At 40.3% G+C, this 14,256-nt stretch overlaps 1 long non-coding RNA gene across 1 annotated transcript; it reads left to right on the forward strand.

Moving 5' to 3' along the window:
• The first annotated feature begins 12,396 nt into the window (after window positions 1-12,396).
• Window positions 12,397-14,025, forward strand: LOC138925063 (uncharacterized). Its single transcript, XR_011440749.1, has 3 exons — window positions 12,397-12,515; window positions 13,490-13,590; window positions 13,892-14,025. It is a non-coding gene; the product is annotated as an uncharacterized lncRNA (long non-coding RNA).
• The last annotated feature ends 231 nt before the right edge of the window (window positions 14,026-14,256 follow it).

The following is a 14,256-nucleotide window of genomic DNA, read 5'->3' on the forward strand; positions in this document are numbered from 1 at the left end:
CATCGGGAGATTTAGAAACCCCGGGTCAGGGAGATGGTGGAGGGACAATTTAGTCTGATGTGTGAGTGTGATGGGCCCATGAGGACACAGATTCCCCAGAAATGAATTAGCAGGAGGAGAGGATGAGTCAGCTATGGAGCTGCATTGAAAGATTCACTCACTGCTTCAGTGTTTTGTTTCCAGAAGCCGCAACTCTCAGACGTTGGTTGGCAGTTGGTATGTACAGTGCTTCTTATGTCCAATGAGCCTATGTTAGAATAGATATGAAGTCTTTTTAGTAATTTCTGTGTTGATTATTTGACTAAGGAGCCATCTGCACATCTGACAAAATGACACAAGGTAATTTGAAGTCCACCAGGCCTTTTCCAACACTAGAGAAGCAAATGAATAGAGGAAGTGTGTGTGTGTGTGTGTGTGTGTGTGTGTGTGTGTGTGTGAACAGAGCTGCTAGATAAAATTTTTTGCACACTATGAAATTCTAAGACATCTTTCCAATATTTTCTCTTCTAGGCTAACACACAGAGAGGCTTCTGTGAGGCTGTCCCTTCCCCGGCTGTCTGGGGAAAGTCCTCAGAATGCAGCAAACACACACAGGGAGGTGCTCTGTGGACTTCTGAATGCCTCCAATGGCTGAAGACAGTAGGTCATTCAGAACAACGCTAATGGCAAAACTGCCGGAAATGAGCCACACGCCCTAACTCAAACGATCCTTTCTTTTTAAAAAGTGGTGAAAAATGACTGTGTGAGACCCCAATCCTGCTCTAACGTACGAATAGGATTTGCATTCATAGTCTGTAGACTACAGTCTGAAACAAGTCTAATCTGAACCAGCTGTGTTGTAGAACAGTAAAACTGATGGCCAGTGGAAGCAATTCCAGAGGGCCACAAGATGGCAGCCTCTGCATGCTTATCTCTTGTGTGGTTGCCCTGCATCTTCTGGGTTTGATTTTAGGGGCAAGAACCTCAGGCGAGAGGGGAGGACTGGGGGTAGGGATTCAATCAAGAGTCGTATATAAATGAAGAACAATTTATTTTCCTTTTTAAGTTTAGACATACATGCATACATACCTACCTACCTGCCTGTATACAGACATACATTTTATGTATATGTATACATATATATATATATTTATAGTTAATTTATATTATTTTGTTTGTCCTCAGGAAGATACTGAAAGCACAAGTGTATTTGCAGAGCTCTGCCCCAAAGTGCCCTCTGGGCTGACTGCTGGCCCAGTGTGAGCCTGGAACGGAACAGAGACAGTCTTCCCGGTGGTGGCAGAGGTCCTGCCTCCCCTGCGTGGAAGAATTCCTTCTTGTTCTTTTTTTTCTTTAGTCTTCTACGTGGTTGAAAATTCACTTTATCTTTTATTGACTTTAAATTCTCATTTTAATTCCATTTTCTCCTTTTACTATGCATTTTTAACTGCGTAATTTATCTTACCACAATTTTAGAAAAGGCAAAATAACTTCATTCAGTAAAGTCAGCGTGTTTGAAGTTCCTTTGCAAAATCACTTTACACGCCATGTATACTAAACAAGGAAAAATTTTAAAATACGAAAAAATTGAAAAAGAATAACGTAAGACAATATAACATTATTACCTCCCAAACATAAACCCTGTTAACCGTTTTATAACATTCCTCGTCTATATAGACAGAATTATTTTTCAAAGTAGGATTTTACTATATATAGATGCTTTTGTAGATTTTTAAAATATTTAACAGCGTATTATATACATTTTTCTGTGTCAAAAATGTGCTTCCACGTCATAAATTTTAATGGTTATACAGTATTCATTGTGTTAATATGTATAGTATGTTTAATTAAGCCTTTACAAAAACGTGTTTTTGAAAATACTGTAATTCTACAGAATAGTTAAGTAAGAAAGGAGAGAAAAGGAGAATATGAGCAAAGGAAGAGGAGATGCCAAATAGAAAAGTGGAAACACTGAACAAAGAGATGCCAAGAAAGGCAAGAAGAGCACAGAGGAGAAGGAGTGCGTGCCAGGCAGAACGAGGTGAAGGAGGAGAAGGGGGCAGAGGTGATGCCCAGGCCACCCCGGCCCGGGGCGGGCTGCTCATTGGCGTGAGAGGTTTCAGACTGTCGGCCTGTATTTTTGCCCCTTTGAAATAGTCCGTTGCTGACAGACAGGGCTCTGTCGTTGTCCCTTCTCTTAAAGGCCGGTAGATTCTCCCCGAAGAACATGGAAGAGCAACGAGAAGGGCAGATTTTAACAGTTGACATTATCCTCTGCTTGTGGAACAGAGGAAGGTTAACCTATGATTTGGAATTCAGCAGAAGGCCAAATCTTCAGGGGGAAAAAAGACACAAAAACATATTTCTACTTCTAGTTCAACAATAAGATTGCGGAAAGAACACTCACCTCTGACATGATAATTTATGTGAAATGATGGCCATGAAATAGAATTATTTCATATTTAGAGTGAAAAGATATGTGTAGATAAAAGGCACATATGCACACACATCTTAGTAAATGCACATGAAGAGATGAATAAGGGTACAGACTGATTTGGGACTGGCTGTAAAAGGGGAGATCTAGGGCATAGTAAAAAAATAATTTGACTTTTTACTTGATATTTTTATAGCTTTAGGATTTTTATAGGGAGCCATGTATTGTTTTTCTAAATAAAAATAAATGGATAAAAAGAGAAAATCTCACTGAGCACAGCTTATCCATGCACAGAAGGGAAGGGGGACAGTTCTGCAAAATGCACAGGTCACAGCTGACAGGGACAGCCCTCCGGTCTCCCTCCATTGAGCACCTTCTCCAGCATCCTCGAAAGGCCTTCTTCTCACCTGGTGCCATGTGACTCTCGCGTCATGTGTTGCATTTTAAGCCTCTCTTGAAGAAAATTCTTTGTGAGGCTTGGATCTGGACCTCTTTATCTTCAAATAGTTGCAGATGGTGGAGTGAGGTTTCATGAAGAAATAGCGTGGATAGCAGACCTGAGTCATTTACACATGAGTGGCTTCAGAGGGAACAGAGATTTTAAAATGAAGACCTTTTTTGGGAGTAAAATAATAGGAGGAGAAGGTAAAGCTAAGGGAAATGTCAAGTTCCTCGTGTTCCAAAAATGAAGGTGGAAGAATGGGGATTGACCCACTATAACCATTCCCCCAAATCTTACATCATGGGCTCCTAGGAGTCTACACAGATTATAATAGGGGTCTGCAAGCCATTTTCAATATTTCTTCAAATCTAATAGTAATCAAACATTTTACCAAATAAGGCTGCTTAACTTAGCTAAATATCAAGAGTTTTCCCTTGTTTGAAAGCATCTCAGCTCACTTGGATAAAGCATGCTACTTTCTGACATAGACCTTCTTATGTTTTTAATAACAATGGGAAAACAATTAACCATACTTAATAATTTGATCCTTTCCCCTACTGTCAACATTGAGTCTCATCTATTTCTTGAATTCTACCTGTTGTTTCATCTTCCAGTTTCTATCCCTTCCATGTCCCACCTAGTAACCCATCACGTTAGTTATATATCAGGACCCTCCTCTGTACCTGACACTTCTGAGCAGCTGATAATTCCTACCTAGAATTTCAAGCTTCTCTTCCTTGACTCCTGCAGAAGTAGAATAGAATCTACTTCTTCTTGATTAGAATGTTCTCTTTCCTGCAATCAGCAGAATCTTTGCTCAGGACCCTTGGCAAGTATCTAGTGGATGGGTGATTTTCCAGCAGCAGCCACCAGAGACACCTAGGCTCCTGATCTAGAAAAATTAAATTAAATTAAAAACCCAGATTATTGGTTATTCCATTTGGGAACTTGGTAAGATTAAAGTTAAAAAGCTAAGGAAAGCTTTTAATAAAAATTGTGGGGGCTTATCTTAAACATGAATATTTTGAATGCAGTCTCATCTTTAGGTTCTAAAGTAACAGGAAGATATCCCTTCTTCTTACATAGTCAGTTTCTCTCCCCATGAGAGTTTTCAAAGAATAACGTAGCAATTGACCACTTTGGGGGCAACTAAATTATTTTAGAGACTCTTGCAGAGAGTCAAGATGAAAGCTAATTCTTGATCTCTAGCAGTTTACAAGCGTTACAAGCAGGTCTGTAAAATACAACATAAAGTTGACTAAAATACGTGCAAAGTTCTATGGAAGTACACAGGTAAAATGACTTTATGTTTTTTAGAGAAACATTTTAGCTGGTCCCCAGAGACTTAGATTTTTTTTTAAGAATAGAAAGAAAGAGAATTCCAGCTGTAGGGAACAGCATGGGCAAAGGCTTGGAGGCATGAAAAATGCCTGATAAAATGGACGATGACAAGTACAGTGTTATTGCTAGACTTAAAAGTGGAGGGGACCGTAATGGGAAGAAAGTCTGAAAAGAATTTCAAGGTCAGACCATACAGTGCCCTGAATCCCAGGCCATGGAGATTCATTTCTTTCTACACTCAATGAGGAGCTATTGATGGATTTTGAGCAAGAAGTATTTTCAGAACTGTGCCTTAGAAAGATCGATCTGGCAGCAATAGTAAGATAGATTGGAGGCCAGGAAACCAATTATAGGATTAAAATAATACCAATGGCAGATGTTTAAGACCTAAAATAGTACATTATGAAAAGAAAGGGACCGTACTCTGCCCACAAAAACATCTGTAGTTTGAGAAGGGGTGCACTGAGATTTTCCTGTGGTTGTCAACTCCATCCCTGTCATGGCCCAAAGGGAAGATCTAAAGTAAATATTTCTCTTTAAAAAAGAGCTTCATATAAACAAATATAAAGAAAAAATGTCTTGGTGTGCTTAAGATCATCAATAGCGACTCTCAAAGAGACAAAGTCCTGGCAAGTGAGGCCTGATGCTCCCATTTCCAAATGCTGGTTAATCCTTTAAATTGTACCTACAATACAGTCAAAGAAAGGAATAGGAGAATTTACTGCCTCTGTAGAGAAAAGTGTCATCCATTTGCCTCTTCATAGGAGGGTGAGTTTCACAAGATTACCCTGGGAAATTAATTTTGAAATAAACAATTTAAAATCCAATCATGACAATTTAGGCCACAGAAATTAGAAACTTCAAACCAGAGAATGTGAGGACTTACAGGACAATTATACGTTGCCTACTCTGAAGTTTCCTATCTTTTCCTCTTTTATTTATTTTTTTCACTGAGTTGAGAGCTTCACTCTTGATCATGACCAAGATGACCATGTTTTGTTACCAATGTCTGGTCCACGGATCACATCCCAGAAAACCCTCAAAGTTATCAATTGCCAGGTATCATTTTTCATCACCTTTAAGTAACCAGCATGAGCTCAATGTATTAATGAATTCCAAACAAAATCAAACTCAATAGTGATTACTTTCATGGCCTTATGATTTCCATTGAACTTTCAGAGATATTAAAAACAATTTAACAATTCTTGTCACTACCTCTTGTTCCTAAATCCTTAAGGATCCCAGGGACCTCAGATGAGGAACAGCAGTTCTAACCTTATCTCAGATGAAAATGAGGCACGGAGAAGGGAAGTGCTTTCCAGGGACATGTAAGCATTCTCTGCATCCTATAACTCAATCTTAAGTAGCTTTTCAGGCCAAGGAAAAGAGACGGATCTTGTGATCTGTCTCAGAGATTCCTTGCGTCCCCAGACTGTGAGGCTGATTTCCATGCTGTTTGGCTCCTGACTTACAGGTTGAAGGCCAATGGCTGCCCCTTGAGCCCTGCTCTTGTCTGTAGGTTTTTCCCAAAAAGTGTTTAATTGTACCGAAAACGCAGCTGTCTTTGATCCCACAACTTACTTAGCTCATTTCCCCAGGTTGCTTTAACATTGCCATTTGGACACATTACTGCTCTCTTTGGATCACTTTCAGGTAAGCATGACAAGGAAAATTTAAAAAAAAATAAAATAAAATAAAAAGATGAGGAAGAAAAAAAACAGAAACAGAAACAATGAAAAGAAGCAAGACAGGGTTGATTTTCCTGGAGGGAAAACATAGTTGCCTGGTGATTTCGTCTCAGTTCTGGGAAAGAGCCCTGGCGGTGTCGCAGCCCCTGCTCTGCTGTTCCTCTGCTTCCCTTGTTTCTCCTTTACTCCTGCTCTCTTGTCTCATGCTGAGGGGTGGGACCCGAGGCATTTCAGGCACCAGGTTTCTGTTGAAAGACTCCTGTGGGTGGAAAGGAGGAATACAATCAGATTGTTTGATTCTTAACTTATGAATTTGATTGAAGAGATGCTAAAAATTAATGATTAGAAAAAAATTTGCAATGATTAGGGATCATGTCGATGAGTAGATTGATGGAGGATGTATTATTTATATCAGCAGTGTTTTCCAATGCACAAAATGTTGTGTGCTTGTAGAAAAAAGACTCAGAACCCCCTGTCTGGTCTCACATCATATGATCCAGCGTCTTTTAGAATTCCATTCCAAATCTTTATTGAATGTATTTCTTAATGCCTTCCGTGACAGTAAATATTGGCCTGCTCTGACTTTGAGAAAGAGCTTTCTTACAATCAGCAGAATTTGGTCTCCCTGTGGGATGGCCCTTTTGTCCTAATCCTACCCCTTTTAATCATACAGAATAAGTTAACGCCTTTCTGCTCTGATGGATCTTTCTGAAATTTCAGAGATGCTATCACAGCTCCTCTAAGTTCTCTCTTCTCCAGAAAAAATTTTCCTAGTTTCTGAAATTGTTTTTCATAAGCCTTGCCTCTAGATGCATTCCATGTGTCAGTCCCTCTGTTTTTCAAGTCTCCCAGGATTAGACACAACTCCTTTTTGAAATTAATACAAGCAGTATATGTGTATTGAAAAAAAATTGGAAAATACAGAATGGCAAAAAGTAGTTTTAAATTACTTATGAAGAATTTCTATACAAAAAGGGCTGCTTTTGATATTTTGGCATTTAACCTTCCAAAATTATTTCCATGCAAACGTATACTGTTACATTTTAGCAGGATAGTGGGGTGAGGCTGAACTTAAAAAGCGATGCTATCCATGTCTATCTCTGAAAATAGGGACACAAAAAATCACTTTGGAGTAGATACTTTTCCAGGATGTGTCACTTAACTGATTCCTCATAGTTACGTAAATTTAAGCCTACTTCTAACTCAATTTCCTAAAGCAGAAGTCAACAAATGGTTACTCCCTGTAAGTACCAGGGAGTCAATGGAGTAGGGGTTGAAGGCTTTGTGGGCCTTGTGGGGTCTCTCTTGCTGCTGCTTCTCTTCTCCACCTCCTCCTCCTTCTCCTTCTTTCTTGTTCATTTACAAACTCAAAAAAATGTTCAAACCACTCTTAGCTTACAGACCATACGGAAACAGGTCACTGACCAGAATTTGCCAGGAAGCTATAGATTGCCCATCCATTGTCCAGCTTCCCAATTTCTCCCAAAGACTGCCCCCTCACTACTCTCTCATATATAGAGCTGCGTCCTTGGGAAGATTTGGTAAATTTGCATAGCGATCAAAGAGTTTCCTGGGAAGAAGGGAATAGAGACCTCAAACACCACCTCTTTGAGATAAAATTTTATTGGAATCTTTCTGATAGGTTGGGATGTTCCCAGCTGAAGAGAGATAGCTGGAAAGCCCAAGAGCTCCAAATCCAAGCTGAGCTAGCTATGAGAGATTAGCCATCTAGATTATTGGCCTGGACCCTTAAATATTTGGGGAAGAGAACATTAGTTAGTCATGGTTCATGACTAACTAATCTAGTTTAAAAAAAGCTTATGCTTTGGAATTAATGACTAAGGAGATGAGTTCATATTCTTGGAGAACTATAATCCTCAAAGGAACTCAAATAGGGAGCGCTCCGTTTTAGTCATAGATTATGTTGAAGTAAAAATAACTCCAAGTCTCTGCGGTTTAACAAGATAAGGGCTTATGCGTCACTTCCAGTTTGATGGACAACTCTCCCAGACATCTTTCATACACAGCTCTCCTCCACATGATCACTGGGATCTGGGCTGCTTCCATTTTGTGATGTCATCATCTGTAATGCATAATCCCGTTTGCCATGGAAGCGGAAGAAATAGCACGAGCAATCATTCAGGGTACTATGTTCGGGCCTGAAATTGGCCTACAGTAGTGATAAGTATGTGCCATAACTTTTAGTTCTTTAATTCTTTTTTTGCCTGGTGTTTGGAAGCCAGGTGTAATTGGGCCCTTTGAACTGAGAGTTTTCAGATACTAGAAGATAGAGAGCAAGAGAAACAAAACATCCTACCAAATTACAGCAACGAAGCCTTGAGCAATTTATTCAAAAATGCTATATTTGTGACCTTATATATGCCCTGAGCTGGTGAAGTGGGCTCTACTCATTACAAATATATGTATGTGTGTGTGTGTGTGTGTGTCTTTATAAACATACTAGAATAATCTATCTTCATCTCAAAAATATATTACGGCCAATTTTCCTAGTGTAGTCAGGTTAGAATATATTTATCACTTTTCTCATGTTTGATTCCTTGGCTATCAGTATAGCCTAAGTTTGATGAGCATTTGGTGGCTAATTTATGCAATTCGAACCCAATGGTGTCTAAAATCCTGAATCTCTTTCTCACATGCACACTATATCTCTGCTATTTTGTGCTTGAACAGTTTGCCTTTGGTGGTTAACATTTGTTGTTTTACAGCACCCAGAACCTATTTTTCCTTCCTATTGATAATAACAATAACAAATTTCATTTGGAAAATTACATCTTCACATGACTCAGGGTGAGCGGAGAGCATAATTAAAATGCTATTCGCTTCCTTAGCCTAGAAATGGGCATATAATGGAGCACTTAGATTCTGTGTGCCCAGGATACTTACTCTCATACAAAGTGAAGTCAGACTGAGAATAAAAATAGTCACACATTTTCATTCCAGGAGGGGCTGTTCATGAGAATCAGAGATGTCCTTGTTATCTAGATAACAAGACTGAACTTATTCCTATCATTTTTGAGGTAAGTTCTCCAGATTTCTCATAATTTCTAGGAGCTACCTGATATCATTCCAATAAATTATTTTTTATTGAGAATAGCCAGGTTGCACTCTGTGACTTGCAATCCAAGAATACATAAATGAAACACTCGAGTAGAGGACTTATAGTCTTTTTCAATTAAAACTATTTTTTTTATTTGTGGCCTATTGATCCACACTATCTAGATGATTTTTTTTAATCTTTTTCTGTCTAATAACTATTCCCTAACCGATTCTGTTTCATTGGATCTGCAGACATGGTGAATATGTCCTTAATATTGTCATCGAATGTCTGATAAATATATCGCTATCTGTAAGGAGCACCTTTTTCCTCTCCTCTAATTTTTAAAGACAGTTTGGTAACTTCATATGAGCAAATATTTTATATGAAATTTTTTAAAAATTAACTTTTCTGTATGCATACTCATCCCTTGGTGTCTTTTTTTCACCCTTCTTAGTGGATCTCTAAAAATTTAGAATGTTTATGTAGCCCAATGTGGAAAAGAAAGGGTACAATTGACCCCAAGTGTCAGTAACGAAATTAGAGTAAGTTTCTCTTCGTTATCTATTTCTGCATAGCAAATCGTCTACAAACCTAATGACTTAGAGGAAGAATAAATGTTTATTATTTATCCTGTAGTCTACGGGTCGGGAAGTTGGGAGCGGCTGGCTGAGCAGTCTGGCTCAAGGTCTCTCATGAAGTTGTAACCATCTAATGGCCACAACTGCAGTTACCTGAAGGCGTGACTGAAGCTGGAGGAGCCACTTCCAAGGTGACTCACTCATGTGGCTTGCAAGCTCATGTTGGTGGTTGGTTGGAGGTCTCAGTTCCTCTCTGATTGGCCTCTCCACAGGGCTACCTGAGTGACCTCATGGCATGGCCACCAACTTCTCCAAGAGCAATTGGTCAAAGAGAGAAAAGAGGAAGCTTCAATGCCTTGTATGACCTAGTCTTGTAAGACACATACTTTTACTGCCACCATAATTTATTGGTCACACAGACCAGTGCTGATTCATTGTGGGAGAAGATTACACAAGGGCATAAATACCAGGAGGCAGAGATCACGGGGGACATTTTGGAGGCTGACTACTGCCGTCAGTGACTGAATGTGGTCAGTATTTAACACTGCAATTCCTTTAACCACCTCGCCAGCCAATGGGCCATGTAGACTACACACTGTAATAGCGTTGCCATGTGTGGGAGGAAAGCACACGCCATCCACTCAAGGAGTTTTTCAAACTACATGTGACATTCCTCCTCATTTGCCAAGATTCTGATGTGCCTTCTGTTAGTATACACTCCAAGGTTTTAGAATTACCATTCTATTGAAACAGCATTAATTAAAAGATACAAGTGGCTAAATTCCTTACATCTGTGTAGAAAAACTTAAGTCCCTGAAAGTAATCCCTTAACCCTCTCACTTTTCATAGACTCAGACCTGAGCTACGGACCCTGACTCACTCCATACACCCATCACAAGCTGTTTCCAACCCCACTCAACCTTAATATGGCACTTTGGTGTTGTTTTCTTGACTATGACATTGGCCCCATCCCTGCCTAGATGTCAGTTTATCCCCCTGCTTCATCACATCCTCAAGAACCCATGTGTGACTCCTGCAGAGAGCAGTTCCTGGCCAAAAACCAGAGAACTCTTTCTGTGGTTGACCTTGTGAGCTATGGCAGCCAAGCAGTGATGCTTCTGTGCCCTTGGGAAATCATGTGGTACTGAGTCAGGAAAACGTATACCCTTCTGGTCTTCTGGGAAGAACACACAGAAGTGCGGGTACAGTGAAGAGGATGGGGGCACAGTGCTCTTTGGTGCCTTGATGGATGGCAATTTCAGGAGTGCTGGGAAACCATGTAGACAGCAGAGATTTCACGGAAATGGTCAGAGGTAGAAAATGCAGGGAAGTCCCGTCCAGGACCTACAGGAACAGGGGATTCACCACACGAGAGGAAGGAATAGGAGAAGCTTCTTACTGACTATAAATGGCATACTTGCTCATAAGTACATGTGAGAAATCCCCTGCAGACCCCTTGAAATAGTTGGGAGCCAATTTGAGGGAATCTGGAAGTCCTGTGTGAGCAGGTCAAAGCAAGAATCAGTAAACTCAATTTTCTTTTTTCAGGCTCTCCTTTGTTCCCACAAGCTGACCCATTCTGGTAGATCCTAGAATTCAGTGTGCAGTTTGTCAGTTTTGACGAAGAGATCGTGTGTTAGCAGGTGACCGGCTCTCGTTCCTGAATGGAATCTGACAAGAGAAGCAATCATGGCATTACATCCTCTTGGAATATAGCTTTACAGATTGCAAATTCCTTTTACACATACTACCTCAGCTGAGCTGCACAGAAACCTGTGAACAAAGGGCTATTGATACACTCACTATAGAGACATCAAAAATGAAAACCCTAGCTGTTGAAAGATTTGTTGAAGGGTGTGCAGTTGGTAAGCAGTAGGCTTGCAATTGCAGCACAGATTTGTGACACTGAGTCCTACGCTCTTTCTGTTACAACAGTGTTTTCAAGCTGTGTTCTGTTGAGCCCTAAAATCTCATAAATCTGTCTAAAGAGAAATGTGGGGGAGCAAGAGAGAGGCAGAACAGGTGGGCTCTCTCCCACCACTTCACCAGAGAAGTTATGACTTTATCGCTTATGTATTTTGGGCTTTCCTAACATATTGACTTGAAATAAAAGGTTTATGGCTAGCATAAAATTTAAAAACCCCTGCACCAAGACACACCGTCTTGTGATGCAATGGATGGGATTTTAGATTGGTTAGCAAGAGAGTAACTCAGGCCTGTCCAAAAGCACAAGGCAGAGTTTGATTTTCAGAAGTGGAATTTGAGCTTGACTACATGCAAACATAATTTGATAAAAATAATTTGATAAAAGACAAGAGTTAAATCTGGGAAATGTTTTTCATTTAAAATACACTCATTATGTTCTTACTGTGTTTCAAGTGTTGTGTCCGCGCTTTAATTCCTCCTGCTACAGATAAGATTAGTCGTAAATCTAGTGCACGGTACAAATATAGCTGGAAGTCAAGCCGTTCTACGTGTGATGAGCAGGGCTGTCTGAAGGGATGTTCTACAACGAGGGAAATGTTCATATCTGCGCTATCTAATAGGGTAGCCACTAGCTGCATGTGGCTAAGGAGCACTTGCAATGTAGCTAGTGTAACCGGGGAACTGCCTTTTTAATTTTATTTCATTTGAATTTAAATAGGCATGTGTTGCTGCTGGCTACAGTGCTCAACAGCGCAGCCAAGAAGCCTCAAAGACAAATAAGCCTAATGGTGCCTAAAGACAGCACCATCATTGCCACCACCATTATCATCACTGCTGTCCTCACAGTCATGACCACCACCACCACCACCATCAGCAGCAGCAGCAGCAGCAGCATCATTCTGATCACTGCCACACGAGCTCTGCCAACCATCGCTGGATTGCTGCAGCAACTTAAGTGATCTGTCTGCTTTCATTCATGCTTCCCTCCAATCTGTTATAACCAGAGCGACCCTGAGAAAGGCACATGTGATCTTACCACTGCTCAGCTTAAAATCCTGTGTAGAGTAAGGTACAACTGCCTTAACAAGGCGCACATACTCCCTTTCACACCGCTTAACTGGATTTCACATGACTTCAATCCCTGCTTATTTCTCCAGACTTGTCTCTAATCTAATTTTTCTGTGTATTCTGTATTTCAGGTAGGTAGAATTCTTATTTCTGTGCCCTCAATCTACAATGCGTTTTTGTTTTAGTTTTTAGTCTCTAGGCCTGCATAACCTTTATTTCCTCTTCCTAGAGATTCTCTTCTCCCTAATTTTCTGGCTAAATCTGAGCCATCCTGGAAGTCTCAGGTTAAAGGGCACATCTTCCACACAGCCTCACCTGAATCCCTTGGGCTCAGGAGGTGAGGTGTTTTAGTTCTTTGCTCCTAGAGGACCTGGACTTAGCTTATTATAGAACTCACCAGGCTTTATTGCAACTACTTGTTTAATGTCAGTCATCCCCACTAGCCTGTGAGTTTCATGAGACTTCAGAACTTGCCTATCTTTTTCAACCAAGGTATTTCTTATACCTAGGATTCTGCCAGGCACAAAATGGGTATTTCATAAGTGCTGGCTAAGTGGGTGAACGAAGAATGCATGATCCACTGAGGATCAGCCCCAAATTTACCCACCACCACTACTATCCTCTGTCATCTGTAGAGTGTCGCAGGCTCTATCCTGTCCTCTATGCACTTTTTTCAAACTCCTCTACTTTCTAGGTTAATCTGACTAACAAATTACTATTGTTCTTTACTAATGGCTATAAACTACCTCCTTCAGGAAAAATATCTACGTCTAAACAAGGCTAATGGAGATTCATTGATTAAATGGGAAACATTATCCTAAATGGAAATTTCTTACAATTGACAAGTGGGTGGGAAAGAAAGCTGAGGGCAAGAAGGCCTCTGATGCTCACTGTTTAAGTCATTGTCTGCCTCTAAGTGGTCACCTACTCTGCTTATTTTTAAGTCTGGCCTTAGACTTTTGTCTTTCTGAACAGATGTTGAAAGTGGGGATTATCTGTGGAGACTTCAAGGATGCTTCGATTGGAAACACCAGTTTAATTGGAAGAGGGTTATGGTTCAGCATGATGAAACAAAGGTGGGCATTGCAAATGAGAGATACGGAAAGAATGCACATTTGGAGCGGGAGACAGAGGGTCTGGGGAAGGAACTGTTTGTTACTGAACACAGACTACGGACCAGGTTCTATAAGGGGGCTTTTTCACACATTACTCCATTGAATACTCACAACCACTAATATCTTCCCCAGTTTACAGCTGAAAGAACTGATGCTCACAGAGGTCAAACAACTCTAAATTGGCATAGAGAGTAAAGGAGTCAAACTCCATCCTGCGTGCCTACCAGTACTCACATCATTACTTTATGCTTCCTTTCAACAGAACAACAGAACCAAATCAAATTGGAAGAACGGCCATCAGAACAGTAAGTCTAGAGATTGTTCTCTGAGCTGGATGAAAGTGAAAAATGAGAAACAGAAGAAAACAAAATTGTTCATTTGAGACTATGACACTTAGTAACAGAAATGAAAGACCCAGTTTTCTAGGGAAAGGCCTACCTCCTGCATGGATGGAACAAGAGACCACTCACAGAATGGGATTTGAAGGTAAATAAAGCAAAGCTTTCAATCACTCTCACCAACTTGCGTGCCTCATCCCCTCGGACATTCTCTGTCAGAGTCACTCCATTGACTAGAAAGAGTCTTGTTAAAATACTGGACTTATGCTGTATGCGATCAATCTATATA

The sequence above is a fragment of the Equus caballus genome, chromosome 7 (assembly GCF_041296265.1).
Source record: "Equus caballus isolate H_3958 breed thoroughbred chromosome 7, TB-T2T, whole genome shotgun sequence".
Taxonomy (NCBI): Eukaryota; Metazoa; Chordata; class Mammalia; order Perissodactyla; family Equidae; genus Equus; species Equus caballus.